Source organism: Petaurus breviceps, unplaced genomic scaffold, assembly GCF_028583685.1.
Source record: "Petaurus breviceps papuanus isolate PSGF00001 unplaced genomic scaffold, PetGlider_PUasm1.0 98, whole genome shotgun sequence".
In the NCBI taxonomy this organism is placed as follows: Eukaryota; Metazoa; Chordata; class Mammalia; order Diprotodontia; family Petauridae; genus Petaurus; species Petaurus breviceps.
This window is the reverse complement of record NW_027187460.1, coordinates 44,528,818-44,548,982: the sequence shown is the minus strand read 5'-3', so window position 1 is coordinate 44,548,982 and position 20,165 is coordinate 44,528,818. Positions and strand designations below refer to the sequence as shown.

The following is a 20,165-nucleotide window of genomic DNA, read 5'->3' as shown; positions in this document are numbered from 1 at the left end:
GAGAGAGAGAGAGAGAGAGAGAGAGAGAGAGAGAGAGAGAGTCTTGAACCCAAGGCATCGTACTCTAGGAAAAAAAGTTCTTTTTACTTTCAGATAAAAATGAGGAAACAAGGGCCAGCATGTTTTACCTCTGTGAAGGTTCATAGGCTCAAAACAAAAGTTTTACAATTTTGTTTTTAAAAATTTTTTTCCAGTAAAATGAGAGTTTTAACTCACAGAAATTATTTGCTGATTATAAGCTGTTATCTAATGTTAGACTTTACTAATTTATATAATTTATTTGTATTTTGGCAAATTATATATGATTTTCAGAATTCTGACAAAATTATTTATCCTGGAAAGTTCTTTCATCTCTGCATCATATTGCCTTGATAGAACAAATGTTATTTGTGAATATTTTAAAAATGGAATATCTTCAACAGTAAAGAAGCAACACAACCCTTTATCTTACTGGATTTTGCTAAAGGCTTACTTTGTATTGGATATTTTCAATGAATGTTTAATATGAATTAGTTATAATTACCATTATGGTAATAAGTAAAATTAATTTCAATAATGGTCTCTGACAACAAAGAGGAAACAAAAGCAACTCAGATTATGTCCATGATTCAGCTCTTCAACTTTCTTTCTTCTTTACTCATTGTCTGTTTTCAATAGTTTTTGCAAGTGATTGAAAGATGAGTCATTAGGAGTGGGACAGTGTTATTTGGTGAAGTACAAGGTTGATTAATGAATATAGTCATATTTAAAAGTAGAATCAAAGTGATCTAGCAAATCACCCATAAAGTGAGCTAGGATGATGGGGTTGGGGGGGGGGGGGGGAGGGTTGGAATCTCTTCTTGAATTTGAACATCTTTGGGACAAGCTAAAAAACACAAGCTAAATTTATCCTTCAATTCCTACATATTTTCTCTTGGTCTTCATGGTTTCAGCATCCTCCACAGGGTCAGGCACATAATCAATGCCTTAAAAATGGGTGTTAATTGATTGGGCTAAAGAATTGGAGTTGGTTGTTAAAAAGTAAAAGTTCCTATTCAGTGATTTTAGGTTGGAATAGTAGCGTTAGAAAACTACAGAATTAGGCCTGCTTAATAGAATAGAATATTATGCCATTTTAAGTCATTAATACCTTACCTCTAATGAGTAAATTAGCTTCGTTCACTTAGCAATGACATAAGGAAATTGAATATAATACAAGTGGGTTTTCAAGTGAAGAAAATGGGTGCATAGAGTACCAATTGGGTAATCAGGGGACAGTATTGAAATATTGGGTTTTGGAGACAGACTGGGAAGAGTACCAGGAAAGGCATGAAGGGGCGTCCCAATAGAAGTTTCTTTTACCTAACACTTTTTCTTGGGGGCAATTCATGATCTCTTTAAGCTAATTATCCCTTTTGCCAGGCTCAACTACAGATTCAAAACTTCAGAAATTTACAAAAAATGAATTTTCATCTACCACAGGTCATAGAAAGGTAGTTTTGTTCAGCACAGATGGAGAAGAGTGAATACCCACACAGATAACATCAGCAAACTACTGAAATACCCATGTGCAGTTGGGTCATTGCTCAGCAAAACAAAACAATTTGGTATTGCTAGTAAATGACCTAGTTATTCCAAGGCCAGGCTTCTGTGATGTTTCTTTGCTGAATCTCTTGATGGCACCATTTCAAGGGTGATACTTACTGAGAAAGCAGAGCCTGCATCTTTTCTTAGCTGTCTAGATGTATTGCTTGATTTCCAAATCCCTCCCCACCTTGGGAAAGGTTAATTTAAATTTTAAACACTCTAACTTTTAAAATCTTGAATGCTGTGGCCTGAGGCTTTACTGTGACCAATCTTCTTTTCCCTTATGCTCCCAGGGATGATCTGAATCAGACAGTGACTTACTTTTCCTTGCTTTAAAAGACATGTCAGTGGGGGCAGGTCAGGGATGCTTTTAAAAAATTTTTTTAAACACTGTAGTCAGAGAATGCATTATCAGCTACCATTGATAACTCTCAGATGATTTGTAAGTATTTTAAATTAACTTTGAAGCAGAGCAATAGTACCCCCACCCTGCTACTAACTTAGCCAGCTCTATCCCTTAACTACACCAGTATCCAAATGTTGAATGGAAACATGTCTGTATGAACAAAAATACAAATCTGAAAAATCCTTTATGACAGGCATTTAACGTTTATATTATGTGTAAAAATTCACTCATTCAAAGTTCCTTAGCTTATAGATGTAATCAAAATGAGGCTTCATAGCAATCACCACCACAAAATTTAGAACTAATGCTCAATTTAGATCCTAATTAAAAAAAAACCTGTATTATGTGCATTTTGGAGAACTGTTTTCTTCCTGGATTTTCCTGGCAATACCTTCCCTGTGGCTACATGCAAAGATTGCCACAAACTAATATACCACATGCCCTGAAACTAAAACAACATCCCAGAGCTGAGGAGAAGGAAAGAAAAGCCCCAATGTTCTATTGATGGAGCTTTCACCAAACCAACACATTGTATCTTCCCTGGATTCAAGCCAAGCCTGAACACTTGACATCACACCCATTATGTCTCTGTAAACTGGAGGCATTATAAAGTAACTTGCCACAGTATATTGGCTTCTATTACTTTTTTTTTTTTGGTTTAAAATTAATTGCACATGTGTTTAATTACATAGCTGCTCTTGAAAGTGTTTTTTTCCCCCTTAAATGTTATTTCTTGTTGGTTTTACTCCAATTTCTCAGTCAGTGTTTTCTGAATGCAGAGATGAATTTTAATAAAGGGCAGGACTTGCAAATTGCAGATGCCAGTTTGCTGCCAGGATATTCTCCTTTGGCCATTGATGGGTTTCTGTTTAGCCAAGCATTTCTCTTGTGATGCAGAAAAGGTTCACATGCTGAACCTGGCCACTAGAAGGCAGTATTGAAACCAGTCAGGACACAGGGTTTTGACGGACAGGACAATCCAGTCTCTTACAATAACCTGGCACCTGACTGTGTTTAACTTTGGTGTTCACATCTGGAAAATGGTGATGGTTTTTTTTACCCCAAAGGGTCATAAAGAAGAAATTGTTTTCTAAATTTTAAAGGGGGGTGGGGATGGGCAAGATGGTGGAGTAAAAGAAGGTGCTTGCATGACCTCTCCCTGAAATGCCTCCAAATACCTGTAAAAATGACTCTAAACAAATTCTAGTGCAGCAGAACCCACAAAATGACAGTGAAACAGATTTCCAGCCCAAGACAACCTAGATGGTCAATAGGATAGGTCTATTGCATCAGGCTGGTAGAGGAGTACAGTCAAATGCAAAATGCATCAGTGCAGACCTGGTCCCACCAAACCTAGAGCAGGACTCAGGGGACTGAATCACTGCCACCTGTGGCAGTTTCCTGACTTCTCAACTCACAAATGCCAAAGACAACTTAGAAGGTCAGTAGGAAAGGTCTCTCAGACCTCGGTGAGAAAGGAGTACAGTCCTGGTCCTAGCCCCAAGGCAGCATTGTGGCTACTTTCTACAGCTCTTGCCCACAGATGGGGGGGGGAGGGGGATTGATGGGCTGATCAGAGGGGGTTTGCATGGATCTTTTTGCTAACACTAAGGCAGGATTCTCTTGCTTTGTCCATGTTTGGATCTGGGTCACAGTCCTGGGAGGCAGTTCTGGGGTGAGGAGGAATGCTGGTGTAGTGGAGTTTGTGGCAGAGAGGGAATCCTCCTCACAACTCCAAGGCATAAAAGAGTGTTTGTAGTCACTCACAAACCAGAGAACAGGCCAGGAGAGGAGGAAAGACCTGTCCTTTAATAATACCATAATTGAAAATTTACAGGTCCCTAGAAGTATCTCTGAAAACAGCTGCACAAAACACCTGAAGCTTGGGACAGTACACCCTATACACTGGAAGCAGATCCCTGCCTTAACAAAGAGTCAAAAAGTCAAGTAATTGGCTGGGAAAATGAGCAAACAGCAGAAAAAAAACCTCAGACTATAGAATCTTATTTTGGTGACAAAGATCAAAACATACAACCAAAAGACTATAACAGAGTCAAAGCTCCTACATTCAAAGCCTCCAAGAAAAATACGAATTGATCTCAGGCCATATAAGAGCTCAAAAAGGGTTTTGAAAATCAAGTAAGAGAAGTAGAGGAAAAATTGGGAAGAGAAATGGGAGTGATGCAAGAAAATCATGAAAAATGATTCAATAACTTGATAAAGGAGACCCCCAAAACAGTGAAGAAGATAACACCTTAAAAAATAGACCAACTCAAATGGCAAAAAGGGTCCAAAAGGCCAATGAGGAGAAGAATGCTTTAAAAAGCACAATTGGCCAGATGGAAAAGGAAGTCCAAAAGCTCACTGAAGAAAATAATTCCTTAAAAATTAGAATGGAGCAAATTGAAACCAATGACTCTATGAGAAATCAAGAAATTATAAAACAAAACAAAAGAATGAAAAAATAGAAGAAAATGTAAAATTATTGGACTACTTGAAAGCCATGAGCCAAAAAAGATCCTAGACATCATTTTTTCAAGAAATTATTAAAGAAGACTGCCCTGATATTCTAGAACCAGATGGTAAAATAGAAATTGAAAGAATCTACTGATAATCTTCTAAAAGAGATCCAAAAGAAAAACTCCTGGGATATTATAGTCAAATTCCAGAGTTCTCAGGTCAAGGAGAAAATATTGTAAGCAGTCAGAAAGAAACAATTCAAGTATTTTGGAAACACAATCAGGATAAAACAGGATTTAGCTGCTTCTACCTTGAAAGAGCAAAGGGCTTGGAATATGATATTCCAGTGGGCAAAGGAGCTAGGATTAAACCAAGAATCACCTACCCAGCAAAACTAAGTATAATCCGTCAGGGAAAAAAATGGATATTCAGTGACATAGAGGAGTTTAAAGCATTCTTGATGAAAAGACCAGAGCTAAATAGGAAATTTGACTTTCAAATACAAGACTAAAGAGAAACATAAAAAAGTAAACAGGCAAGAGAAATCACAAGAGACTTATTAAAGTTGAACTGTTTACATTCCTACATGGAAAAATGATATTTGTAATTCATGAGACCTTTCTCAGAGGTAGGGTAGTTGGAGGGAATATACATACATACACACATATAAGTTGAATATAAAGCAAGTTGAATATGAAGGGATGATATCTAAAAAATAAAATTAAAAGGTAAGACAGAGGAATGTACTGGGAGAAGGAGAAAGGGAGAGGTAAAAAAAAACATAAAAGAGGCAAAAAAAGTCTTTACAGTGGAGGGGAAGAGGGGCAAGGTGAGATGAAATGAGTGAACCTTACTCTCATCAGATTTGGCTTAAGGAGGGAATAACATACACAGTCAATTGAGTATGGAAATCTATCTTACCCTACAGGAAGGTAGGAGGGAAGAGGATGGGGGGGGTATGATAGAAGGGAGGGCAGATTGGGAGAGGGGGTAATCAGAAGCAAACCCTTTTGAGGAGGGACAGGGTCAAAAGAGAGAATAGAATAAATGGGGAGCAGGATAGGAAGGAGAGAAATATAGGTAGTCTTTCACAACATGACTATTATAGAAGTGTTTTGCATGACTACATATGTATAACCTATATTGAATTGCTTGCCTTCTCAAATGAGGGTGGGTGGGGAGGGAGGAAAGGAGAGAATTTGGAACTCAAAGTTTAAAAAATGAATGTTAAAAATAATTTTTACATGCAACTGGGAAATGGGATATATAGGCAATGAGTTATAGAAATCTATCTTGCCCTACAGGAAAATAGAAGGGGTAGTGGATAAAAAAAGGGGAGGGGTGATAGAAGGGAGGGTGGATTGGGGAAAGGAGTAATCAGAATGCATACTACCTTGGGGTGTTGGGAGAGGAGAGATAGGGAGAAAATTTGGAATTCCAAGTTTTGTGGAAATGAATGTTAAACACTAAAAATAAACAAATAAATTAAAAATAAAATATTAAAAAAAATGTAAAGAGACTGGACCTATGCTTTCATCGGTGTTGGGAACTTCCAGAAGAGGAAACCCCTACTAATTCAGGTAGCTTCTTTTTTTTCAAAGCACCATTGTGAGGCTTCTTAACATTTTGGATTCCATGGACCCCTTTGGCAGTCTAGCAAAGCCTATGGATCCCTTCTCAGAAAGAAAAGGAAAGAAAAGGAAAGAAAAGAAAAGAAAAAAGAAAAGAAAAAGGAAAAGAAAGGAAAAGAGAAGAGAAGAGCAAAGAAAAGAAAAGAAAAGAAAGAAGAGAAGAGAAAAGAAAAGTCAAATAAAAAAAATTAAAATATATCGAATGACAAAGGAAACCAAAAGGTGAAAATAAATATACATTTTTCCCCATCCATGTTCAAAGAACCCTTGAAATATATGTCCAGAACTCTAGTTTAAAAGCCCTTCTCTTAGAGTTGCCTGTAAACATTTAGAGGTTAAGTGACTTGATGAGGATTTGAATAGTTAATTTGTGCCATAGGCAGGGCACACACACACATAGGTAAGTATATCTAAGATTTTAGTAAAGCATGCAGCAAAATCTTTCATGGTATTCTTCTGGAAAATATACCATGTTTCCCCGATAATAAGACCTATCCCGAAAATAAGTCCTCCCTGTACTGTGTAAGATTCCTCTAAAATAAGCCCTCCCCCGAAAATAAGCCCTATTGAGATTGCTACTGTAGTGAAGGTGATCCCCTGCGCTACATGCTACATTACGGTACCCTCTGTATGCACTGTTCCTCCCCCCCCCCCCGGGTGAAACACATGCCGCGCCGAGCTGCATCCAATCAGAGCTGCAGCAGTGAGCGCGTCATCCTGTTCTTCCCCAGTGATTTGCTTGCTGGTGCCATTGAGAGCAGTGCCATGGAGGAGAGCTGAGGTAGGACAACATAAAAACCTGGTATGTAAGTGGGAGTGAGGGGGCATGATGGAGGATCAAAAGGGCATGATGGAGGAAAAAAGAAGAACACAGGGGGCATGATGGAGTAAAAAGAAGGACTGATGGTCATAATTTTATTATTCTGTCTGTTTTGACCCCCAGACGTGAGTACAAAAAGGAAGAGCTATACTGTTGAGTATAAGAAAGCAATTGTAGAGGAGTCACATGGCAAGAATCTTGCAGTTTTCTGTAAAGAAAAACTTTTGGATCTTCGAATGGTCAGAAAATGGAGAGCAGATTATAATAACCTCAATCAACAGGTGGATGAGGGAAAAGGGAAAAAGTGCAGGTCTGGATCAGGTCGGCAGCCCTTATATCCTGACTTGGAGATCCTCATTGGTGAATGGATTGCTGACAGGAGAGCAAAGGCCTTGGTTGTGCGCAGGGCTGATGTTCAAGCATTTGCCCTTTCAATGGCACCAGAGTTTGAAAATGGTCTCAGAAGGATTCAAAGCATCACAACACTTGTTGGACGGTTTCCTTCAATGGTATGAACTGTCCCTAAGAAGATCAACAACACTGTTTAAGCTGGAAGATGCTGAAGTTATTAAACGTGCACTTGCATTCAAGTCCTTTATTGATAGGATCGACATTTCCAAGTACCAAACCTGCAATATGATTGCTATGGATGAAACTGCAGTGTTTATGGGACAAGGACCTCAAACAACAATTCATCACAGGGGTGCAACATCAATCTACATTCCCACCACTGGCTATGAAAGTGCACGGGTCACCTGTGTTTTGGCAATTCGTTTGGATGGAAAGAAAGCCACACCTCTAATCATCAGTAAGGGCAAGAAAGATAAGATTGAACGTGTATCTGGCATTTACGTTCTTGAAACCGAAAAAGCCTGGTGTACACAAGCCATTATAAGAAAGTGGGTCGATTTAATGCTGCCACTTGTTATGTGAGGTAACCAAAGAGGTCTGATAGTCTGGGATTCAGCCAGCACTCACCGCACTAAAGAAATGAAGAACTTCCTTGCAGAGAGAAGAATAGATCAAGTAATGATTCCTGCAGGAATGACTGCCTATCTCCAGACCCTTGATATTGCAATAAAGAAGCCATTCAAGGACCATTTGCGCATGGAAGTCAATGACTACATTGAAAATAGAATGGAAAGAAATCAGCGTGGAAACTTAGTGAATCCCTGTCTGCAAGAAGTCGTGACTTGGGTGAAGAAGTCATGGGATAAAATTACTGACAGCTGTGTCGCCAAGGCACTACGAGCAGGTTACCTGGACAAGACATATTCATTTAAAGAGAGCTATATTGCTGGACATGACAGATTGGGTCCACTTCTTCTGAAGGAAATGGAGGCACAAGACATCCAGGACGGAATTCAGGGTATGGACACTTATGACGATGTTGTTGAAGAAGATGACATGATCGTTATTGAATAAAGGTACATTTTTTTGTTCACATTTACCTGTTTATTAAAATTGCTGTCAATGTTCATTAAAATAAGCCCTCCCCTGAAAATAAGCCCTCTGGTGTTTTTCTGTCCAAAAAAATTAATAAGACAGTGTCTTATTATTGGGGAAACCTGGTAGAGAGATGTAGGCTATGAGGTTGGACAGTAACAGGAACCAGAACTGGTTCGATGAATGATAAGGGATGAGGGAAGGAAAGGAAAACTATTTATATAGTGCCCATTATATGCCAGACACTTGCTGTGCTTTTTCAGTTATTACATCATTTGATCCTCGCACCAACCCTTCAAGGTATGTGCTGTTATCTTTATTTTACAGTTGAGTCTCAGGTAGAGGTTGCAACTTGACCAAGGTCACCCAGCTAGTAAGTGTCTGAGGTAGGATTTGAACTCAGGTCTTCCATACTCTAGACCTAGACTCTATCCACTGTACAACACTCTACCTCTGTGATACCCTACCCTATCCCCCCTCAACCTTCCTCCACTTGAAAGTAGTGATTTAATGGTTCAACTAGAAGCATACATTTCCAAAGTGAGTGATACTGCCTCCTAGGGGGCACTGGAAGGATGGGGGGGGTAATGGTAGCTTTGGATGCAATTGGGGGGGTTGAATAAAAATAAAGAGGCAATGGAAGCATAAGGAAAGAAGAGAAAATCATTTTGAAAAACATTCCTACGTGCTTCATCTGTTGTATAATAAAGTTATAGTGATTACATTATTTTCCAAATAAACACAAAATACAAGTTATAACTCATCAGTGGCCAAATCTGTTGACAGGTCTTAACAAGCAAATGTTGACAGGAGAGCATGTCATACAATGTCAGGACGTCCAGCATGACCTGCAGGAATATGTGTTTGTAATGACTTGTTTACAACATGTTGCTATATAGTTACATGACACAATATTGCATCATCAAAATTTCAATGCAGGAAAACCCCCACAAATTTATAATAAATTATTAAATTTAAGATGTCATTTTTTAAATTATATTTTTTGAAATGATGCAAATTTCATAAAAACCACTAAAGGGTTAAAGAAAGATTTTCAGTGGGGGGCACTGAATTTGGCAAAATAAATTTGGGAACCTCTGAACTAGAGAATGCAATCAGTACTCCATGCTTAGGCCCTGCACTACTTACCATTTTATCAATGGCTTAAATAAATATATTCTTACCAAATTTAGAGATAAAGAGAAGCTGAGTGGGATTTCTAACACACCAGATAATAGGATTCAAATTCATTAGACTAAATCTAAAAATAAATATGTTCATTTTAAAACCAATAGATAGAAATTCTTACATTTGGATTTTAAAAATCAGCTTCATAAGCATGACAGAAGAGCCAATGATGGTTATCCTGGAGAAGAGGATAGGGTAGAAGTAAAGCTATCTTTACAGATGTTAGGAGTGATATTGGCATCCTTGCTATTCCTAAAACATATGACACTCCACTGCTTGACTCTGGCCATTTTCACTCCCTGTACCCCATTCTTAGAATGCTCTCCCTACTCATTTCTGTCTCTAGATGTCTTTGTCTTCCTTCAAATCCTATCTAAAATCCTACCTTCTGTAAGAAACTTTTCCTGACCCCCTCCCTCCCAACCACACATAGAAGACACTTCATGTTAGTGTCTTCCCTGGGTTGATTCTCTCCAACTTGTCCTATCTATAGCTTGCTTGTACATAGTTGTATATAAGTTGTCTTCTCCATTAGACTGTGAACTTCTTGAAGGCAGGGACTGTTTTGCCTGTTTTTCTATCCCCAGCACTTAGCACAGTGCTTGGTACACAGTGTATAGTTATATATAGCATAGGCTTTTAAGATGAATTCATATCATCAGCACCTATCTCACATGCCTTCATAGAGTTGAGTCCCTTCTCCTATACAAATTTTAAATACATTTACTTTGACACTTCATGAATTCGATCAATTGGCCAATATTTATTAAGCACCTACTATATGCCAAGCATTGTGCTAAGTCCTGGGGATAGAAAAAAAACAGGCAAAAGACAGTTGCTGCCTTGAAGGAGTTTACAGTCTAATAGAGAAGACAACTTGTAAACAACTATGTACAAAGCAAACTACATAAATTAAAAAAAAAAGATTACTAGAGTAAAGACACTAGAACCAAGAAGGGTTTGGAGAAGACTTCCTATAGAAAGGGCGATTTTAGTTGGGACTTAAAGCCAGGGAGGTCCATAGTCAGAGCAGAGGAAAGAGTGTGTTCTAGGCTTTCAGGATAGCTAAAGAAACTGCCCACAGTGGCTAGATGGAATATCTTATTTGTGTAATAGCCAGGAGGTCAGCATTACTGGATCAAGAGTACATGTCAAGGAAATGAATAAGAAAACTAGAAAGGTAGAATGCCAAACAGAGCATTTTGTATTTGATCCTGGAGTCTATAGGAAATCACTGGAATTTATTGAGTAGGAAGTGATATGATTGGATCTATGCTTAGAAAAATCACTTTAGGGCCTCATTTCTAAAATACACAGAGAATTGAGTCAAATCTATAAGAATACAAGTCATTTCCCAATTGATAAATGGTCAAAGGATATGAACAGGCAGTTTTCAGAGGAAGAAATTAACGATATCTATAAGCATATGAAAAAATGCTCTAAATCACTATTGATTTGAGAAATACAAATCAAAACAATTCTGAGGTACTGCATCTCACCAGTCAGATTGGGTAAAATGACAAAACAGGAAAATGACAAATACTGCAGAGGATGTGAGCAAATTGGAACACTAATGCATTGCTGGTGGAGTCATGAACTGATTCAACCATTCTGGAGAGCAATCTGAAACTATGCCCAAAGGGCTATAAGTAATTTCATACCCTTTAACCCAGCAATAACACTTCTAGGGTTGTATCCCAAAGAGATCACAGAAGTGGGAGGAAGACCCATATGTATAAAAATATTTATGGCAGCTCTTTTTGTGGTGGCAAAGAACTGGAAATTAAGGGGATGCCCATCAATTGGGGAATGACTAAACAAGTTGTGGTATATGAATGTAATGGAATACTATTATGCCATAAGAAACGAGGAGCAGATGGACTTCATGTTTACCTGGAGAGGCTTATACAAACTAATGCTGAGTGAGAAGAGCAGAACCAGGAGAAATTTGTATACAATTACAGACACAACATATGTGTGACAACCAACTTTGATAGACTGGACTCTTCTCAGCAATGCAGGGTTATGAGTCAACTCCAAAAGACTCATGATGGAGAGAGATGTCTACATTCAGAGAAAGAACTAGAAAGAAGAGAGTTTGAATGCAGATTGAAGCAAACTACCTGCTCTCTGTCTTTTTCTTGTTTGGTTTTGTCTCCTCTTTCCCATTGTTCATTGCATCTGATACAATCCTTCTTTATAACCTGACTAATGTCTAATGTGAAAGTATTTGCAGATCCTATACCTGATTGTATACCATCATGCAGGGGGTGAAGACGGAGGGGGAGAAAATTCGAAACTCAAGGAGTTGTAGAATTGAATCTTGTAAACTAAAAGCAAAAGAATTAATAAAGACCAAAAAGAAAAAAGAAAAAAAAAGAAAAAAACACTTTAGTGGCTGAATGGAGGATGAATTGGAGTGGGAAGAGACTTGAGTCAGCAGACTTATTAGAAGGCTACAGAAATAATCCAAATGTGAAATGATAAGGGTCGGCACTAGAGTGGTGGCAGTGTCAGAGAAGAGAATGGGGTATATACAAGAGATGTAGGAAAATACTCTTGCAATCACAGAGAGCATAAACCAAACATATATCTTCTCATCCTGATTAATGTTTATCCATATTCTCTCCCAAATTCTAGGCAAATGATGTATACTCTGTCTTCTCTTCTCCCTGTTCAACTCTGGGCAGAGCTCGTTTCCTATCTGGTGTGTGTGTGTGTGTGTGTGTGTGTGTGTGTGTGTGTGTGTGTACAAATTCAGCTAGATAATGAACTTCCATGGACTCTTGATCTAATGATGGCTCCTTAAGGTCAAGACTGCTTTTTAAGCTTTTTTATTCTTTGAATCTCCTCTATGTATCACAGTATTTTAATACAACAGGCACTTAATAAATATATAGTGGACTTATCACATTATCTCATAGAAGTTTAACTACTATAATTCAGCATCCAGAAATAGAAGACCAAAAGAATCCAAAAAACATCCCCCCACCCAAAAATACCTGATCTCTTTCCCAAGTGAAAAGACATGGCAGCCAAGAACAATACCCATTTAGATCACAAACTAAATTTCAAATTAGGGAAAAGAAAAAAAAAATAACAAGGGAAACCAATCATTTCACTTAAGAACTAAATCTGGTCATATCAGGAATACTTATAGAAAACGGGGAAAGAGAATGACAAAGATGGAAAATAGAATGATTTTTTAAATTGCTGAGTAGCTCAGCAAAGATGGTTTAGTAGCCCTCTATAGTTTCAAGGCTTGGAATATTTAGATAAAATGAAAAATTTCAGCTAAAACATATATTTTAGCTTTAGAGATTTTCACCACAAAGATCAACACAAATTCCAAATGATGCTAATTCAAAAAGAAGAAGGCCAAAGTATTCCTAGAAAATATCTACATATTTTGGGAAGAAAATTTCTATTTAAACATTGGCTTCATCTTATTTGAAGACTCACAGATTTGAAAATATATTTGGCTAGATGTTACCTTGGCAATCTCTCCTTTCCAGAGGCCTTACTGGTTCAGGCCCAACTTTGGATCATCACAGCTCTGATCCAGATCAGTCCCAGAAAATCTGATCTAGCCCCTGGTTTTCCTCTAACTAGGGACTATCTGAGAGGCTGCACTTATTCTATGACTCCCCAAAGGTCTGGATCTACTCCAGCAGCGTAAGAGAGGGCTTTAGTGTACAAAATCAAATCAGACATACAAGAATGAGGCTAAATTAGATCAGCCTTTAGAATCAACATACCACTCACTCAGGCATTTGTTTCAGTGTTTGGCACTATATCAGAGCACACACGAGATCAGTCGGTCTGTTTGCTACTGATTTATGGGAGCACACCAAACAAAAATAAGTTTTTATTTAAAAAAAATTTAATAGGTAACATATTGGTGTAGTTTGGTAGAATTGATCATGTATATATGCATATATGTGCATATAACATTATATGTGTATCCAGCATGATACAAATCTAAATGGATCATGAAATGGATATGTGAACTATTTAATATTCCAAAGCCTCCCACATGATCTCAATGGAAAGTAGTTCATAGAATTAAAAGTATTTGAAAAACTTCATATGTACTATATTATATCCATAACTTCCCCCACTACTAATTTTTAAAATATTTGTCCAGTGATAGGATAGAATCATTAGTTTAGATTAGATTAGAATCATATTGACAAAAGCATTGTATTTTTTTTCAGAAACATAGGATTCTAATTAAAAAAAAAAGGCTCTAGTTCCATCTCAGTTAGTAATCACCCGTATGGTTCTAAGGAACCCATTTTTCATTGACTAAAAAGTTTTATTGATGCTCTTTGTCTTTACATCAGCCATTTCCTGCCCCTACTCCAGACTAAACCCTCCCTTGTGCAAAAACAAACAAACAACAATTTAGCAAAATACAGCTCATATAGATTGTTTCTGATAATGTATACAGTATTCTGTCAAAGATGGCCCCATCTGTCTCACATGATATATGATTCATATCTGTTTTCTAGGAACTTCATTACTTTTTTTTACTTAGATTTTGACTTTAATTTTATTTACTTTTGCATTTTTATTGTATTCATTCTTAAGATTAATTTTTTGTTTTGCTTCTTTTTCTTTACAAATATAACACTTTATCTCCAAATTCTTTGTGTTTTTCAATGCTTAATGAACAACAATATTACATTATATATACCTGACATTTTCCCCCCTGCTATATTCTAATCCATGGGCAGCCATTTTGTTTTCATTTTTTTGGTATCATAATGAGTGCTGCTGTGAATATTTTAGTAGAGAATTAGGAAGGGAAAGGGAGAAATCATTTACAGGGCCTACTGTCTACCAAGCACTGTACTTTGCAAGCATCATGTCTTATCACTTAGCAAATATCTGAGGCTGAATTTGAACTCAGGTATTCCTAACTCCACCCTCAATGCTCTACCCACTGTGCCACTTATCTGCCTCTTAAGTGGACGGATATTTTAGACAATTCTTTAATAAACATTTGTTTCTGTCTTGGACTTCCTTGAGGAATGCTAGCCATTGAGTGGAGGATAGACTGGACATAGACAGCTCTTCTGACCAAGATGGTCAGATGAAGAGAATCAAGTAGTTTAGTTGCCCTCCAGAAAACAAACAACCATTACCATAAAACAAAAAAAAAACATAGCACCATGCCAAATTATGATGAAAAAATCCAATAATAAACTAAAGTAATTGACTTTATTAGCCCCAAATCTTCACAAAAAGTAACCAGCAATAAGAAAGGGGGCCCACCAAAAAAAACAGCATCTAGACTTAGGCAAAGAAACCAGAAGGCTACAAGCATGATCAATGACTAGATAGAGATAAATGAAACCTTCAAGATTCTCTATCTGATGTGGCAAAAATAGTAAGTTCCCTTGAAAAAGATCAAACATGATAAAAAAAACCAATAGAGAGGGCTTTAGAATGCCTGCTTCTCTCCCTTGATAACTGTTACCAGTCTAGTATGGGCCCCCATCACTGCCTAGAATGTTGACATCATCTGCTTCTCAGTCTGCCTGCCACAAATCACTCCCCACTCCAGTCTATCCTCCACTCAGCGGCTAGGGTAATATTCCTAAAGTTCAAGCTTGACCATGTGACCAGAAGGTCACAACTAAATCAACCTCAACTTCTCCCTACTAAGCCCAGGATAACATATAAAATCTTCTCTTTGAAATTCATAGCACTTACGTACCTACGACTTCCTTCACCTGTCCAGTCTCATGTTCCTTTTCCCCTCCTTATACTTTTTACCTTCGCACCCAACACACACACACTTACGGGGCTGTCCAGTGACAATAGCCTAAATGTTGTTCCTTGAACAACAGATGCCATGTCTTGATTTTATCATTTTCTCTGACTCTCCTCCATGCTAAGATGCTTTTCCTCCTTATCTCCACCTCCTGGCTTCCCTGTCTTTCTTCAAGTTCCAGTTAAAACCTTACCACCTACAGAAAGCCTTTTCTAATCTTCCTGAAGATTGGTGCCATCCCTCTGTTATTTATAACTTACCAATAACTTGTTGGTTCTTAGCTGTGTGTGTATTGCCTTCCCCATTAGACTGTAGGATCCTCGAGAGCAGAAACTGTCTTTTGCCTTTCTTTGTATGTCTGGCATTTTGCACGATAGCTGGCGCATAGTAGGTAATTAATGATTTACTATATATTAAAATTTATTTTGTTAAATGTCATACATCAAATGTAATATTTACATTTTACAATTACATGTAAAATTTTTAGACATTAATTTTTTTTAATGAGTTCCAAATTCTCTCCCTCCACCACCTCTTGAGAAAGTAAGCAATATGATATCAATTTTTACATGTGAAATCATGCAAAATATATTTCTGCATTGGCCATGTTTAATAAATCTTTTGACTGACTTACTTAAAAGGGACCAGCAAAGACCAGTCTGGCTAAAGTAGTACTTATATTTTCACACTCTTGTCCCAGGTCCTTAGCACTCTGTCCTGAGACAAGTTCATTGGCCCTGATGATCCAGCACTCTGACTTCAAAGATCCAGGGTGTAGGGGTCAGAGTGGGGAAGGAACCATCTCTGAGAGGTAGAGGCCAGCAGACAAGCATAGGCATTACCCAGATCAAGACAAAGCTTGCAAAAATGCCATAGAGATTACAGACTTGCCCTGTCACAAAGTCCCAATTTAAAAACTAAGTCTAAAGATGTAAGAAAGCACAAGAAGGTTCAAACTACCATAAAGAATTAAAAGTGATCTCAAAGATACTCTCTAAAATCTAACCTAGTCAAAAGGATAGCATTTTGGAAGCTGATATTTAAAGCATAAAAATAATTTTCTCACAAAGATTACATGAATTTCCTGAAGAAATGAAACAAGAGATAAAAGATAAAATAAAAGCTCTGAAGAAAAGACTTGGAAGGAGGATAAATATATTATAAGAGAAAGTAATAAGCTTTAGCCAACTAATGGTTGCCTTAACAATTGGCATACACCAAATAGAAATCCATGACTCCATGATATAGCAAAAAAAAGTATTACACCAAAATCAGAAGACAGAAAATAGAAGAAAAGAATGATATAAATTCTTTAAAACAGGTCAAGGAGAAAGAAACAAAGAATCATTAAACTCCCTGAAAAATATGATTAAAAAAAAAGGTCCAGACACTGTATGTCATGATACCTTCAATGAAAACTGTCCAGATCTATTAGAATAAATATGACAACTGGAAAAAATCCACTTGTCACCTCAGGATAGAAACTCCATAATAAAATATGCCAGACCGCCAAAATCCACAGTATCCATTTGAAAGGAAAAATATTGAAGAAATAGGTCAACTACCAAGGAACTGCAGTCAAGATCACACAAGCTCTGGTAACTTCTACTATAAATGAAAGGAAATATTGTAATTAATTATTCTCAGAGGCAAAATATTTAAACTTAAGGGGAGGCCAGGTAGCACAGCAAGTAAGAGCACCGGCCCCAGAGTTGGGATGACCTGGGATCGAATCTGGGCTTAGACACTTAGCACCCACCCAGAAACACCTGGCCATATAACCTTGAGCAAGTTACTTAACCCCAATTGCTTTAATATATATATATGTTTAAAATTATAACCAAGAGTAACTTATTCCTTCAAAACTGAGTGCAATCTTACAAGGGGGAAAAATGCACCCTTAATGGAACTGAGTTCTTTTAAATGTCCCAGATGAAAAGAACAGAGCTAAGTTGGAACTCCAAAATTAAAACACAAGACTCAATCAAAACTATAAAAGTATTTGGCCATCTAAAAGGGGCTATATGTAAAGAGCTCACATTCTAATGGGGTGAGAAGAAAAATTTCTTTTTAGAATCTTAAAATACAGAAAAAGGTATTACAGGAATAAAAAGGAAATATAAGAGAAAAAATAGAGTAGCTAGGGATCAATTGGTTCTGTTGAGAGAATATGAAAAATGGAAATGAAAAGGAAGGCAAAATTATTACATTAATGGAGAAATGAGAAAGGGGTGGGGACTTGCTATTTATCATAACTGGAGAGTTTCAGAATAAGAAAATGGAAGAAGTAGTAGATCAATGGTCATCAAAGGAATATAACTCTAATTTGAAACCAGACTAAAGAAGGACTGGCTCACACTCAGTTACTGACACACCCATGTACTCCAATACACACACACACACACAAACATACATACACATATACACATACACAAATTCGGTGTTGAGATATATCAGACTCAATGTGGAAACAAGTAGAGATGAAGGTTAAGATGGAAAAGGATACTTGGGAGGGAATAGTCTCAAGTAAAATAGGTGCCACAGTGGATAGTTGGGCCTGGTGTCAGGAAGTTCTAAATTCAAATCCAGCTTCAGACACTTAGTACATATGCGACTGTGTGCACATCACTTATTTGTTTGACTCAATATCCTGATGTGCAACATGCGGATAATAATCACACATATCTTGCAAAGCTATTTAAATGACCAAATGAGATAATAATTGCAAAGCATTTAGCACAGTACCTGACATAAGTGCTTTTATATCAGCTATATGTCAGATGCCACTATTATTGTTATTGTTATTCTTCCAAAGAAAGGATTACAATAAAAAAAAGGAAAGAATTAGGAACTAAGTGGGTGTCCAAGAACTGGGGAAAATGTTTGAATATATTGTGGTATATGAATATAATAGGATATTATTGCTTTTAATGAATGATGAGAGACGATTTTAGGGAATCCTGTGAAATACTGATACAACTTTTATAAAGTGAGAAGAACACTTTGTACAAAGGGAAACACTTTGTACAAAGACAAAATATTGCAAAGAAAAACATTCTTGAAAGTATTTGAAAGACATTTTTGAATGACTCTGATTAAAAAAAAATGGCCAAAACTAGTACTCAAAAGTCCACTGTGTAGATTTATGATGATTATGCTTACTATAAAGTGGTTTTTTTTGTAATGTTGCATTTGGGAATTGGGGGTGGAAATTGAAAGTGGGGGAAAGAAGGAGGGAGGAAGAAAATACAGAAGTATGGAAGGAAGGAGAAAAAGAAGAAAAAGAGAAATAGAGAGATGAAAGGAAAAATGGTCAATGGTATTTTTTTAAAGCATACAAAGCAATACAGAATGTAGTGTAGAAAGAAACAGAAAAGCAGGAGAGTTTTGGAAGTAATAACTTGAATTTATTGTATACTTTTAAAAAGCAGTATGGATTAAAGAGTTATAGTTTCTTATATACAATTCTCTCTTTGTGTTCTACTTTACATATATAAATTCATATATGAGGTTTTTATGTTTGTGTGTATATATATTTATATATATACAGACATACATAAATATATTCATAATAGATAGATAAATAGATAACTTTAAAATTACCTTGTACTCATGGTTGTAAAAGAAATCAGATATTGTTGTATCTTTTTAAAAAATGGTATCTTTTTATATATTCAGACCATTTATTTTGAGCTTATCATGATACATGGTGGAAAATGTTAACCTAAAACTAATTTCTGCCAGACTGCTTTCCATTCCACGATCCACTTTCCCTATAGATCTTTTCGAAGGGGGGAATCCTTCCCTCAATAATTTATATTCATCAGACTATCAGGCTCCTAACTACTATTTTCAATTGCTTCTGTTTCTTGCTTATGTAGTCTTTTTCACTGAACTTTTTTTTTTTTTACCAATATCAAATAATTTGAATAGCCATGTTAGGATATAGTTATCATGTAATTTGAGGGCTGAAAATAGAATGTCCTTTTTCATTTATGCTTTTTCTTTCACTATTTCCCTTGAGGTTCTATAACTAGATGAATTTTGTTGTTTTGCCTCATTCAAAAAAAAACAAAACCACAAACCTATCTCCTTGGTGATTTGATCAGTAAGTAATATAAACTAAATCTGCAAATTCATTTACATAGGATTGCCTCTTATTATATTGATAGAGGCCCATCATGTTCAGTGTATCTCTAATCACATATATCCTTTTATTTCAATAAAGGAAATTTGTAATTGTATTTTTGAATCTTGTGGGTGTATATATTATCATTGATTCACAAGGTATATGTGTGTGTGTGCACACGCATGAGGGTGCATGTGTGTTTGAATTATGTAAATATATGTGTATATATATATAACTTATCTAATTATAATTATTTTCATTTTTTATTTATCTGGTATAAAATGTTAAAACTTTTGTGGATTCATGTTATAACCTGCTACCTTGCTGAAGTCATTAACAAAGAGGGCATCACATTATCAGTTTTCAATTATTTAATTTGTTAATTTACTTAGATTTTCTAGGTACCTCATCATGACAACTATAAATAGGGATAGTTTTTTTGTCTTTTCTTTACCAATGATTTTGTCATTGATTTTGTCTCTAGTCCTATTATTGAGCTTTATTTTTTCTTTGATTGACCTGATTACTCAGAAGAGATTGAAATGGAGGACTTTTAATGTCCTTTCTAAACATAACATTCTATTGATCAATTTTATTATGATAATTTTAAAGCAAAATAATATCAAATATGCAATTTACAAGAATGGATTTAAAAATTATTTTTAAAAATCTGAATTCTGATTATATTCTCTTTCATCAATATATTTTTTGCTGGTCTTTAGTTACTATCTCAAGGG

General features: G+C 36.4%; 1 protein-coding gene across 2 annotated transcripts in view; it reads right to left on the bottom strand.

The window, feature by feature from the left end:
• Positions 1–20,165, bottom strand: part of LOC138156092 (CUB and sushi domain-containing protein 3-like) — a 638,148-nt gene that overhangs the window by 224,368 nt on the left and 393,615 nt on the right. The gene's annotated exons all lie outside the window — the stretch shown is intronic.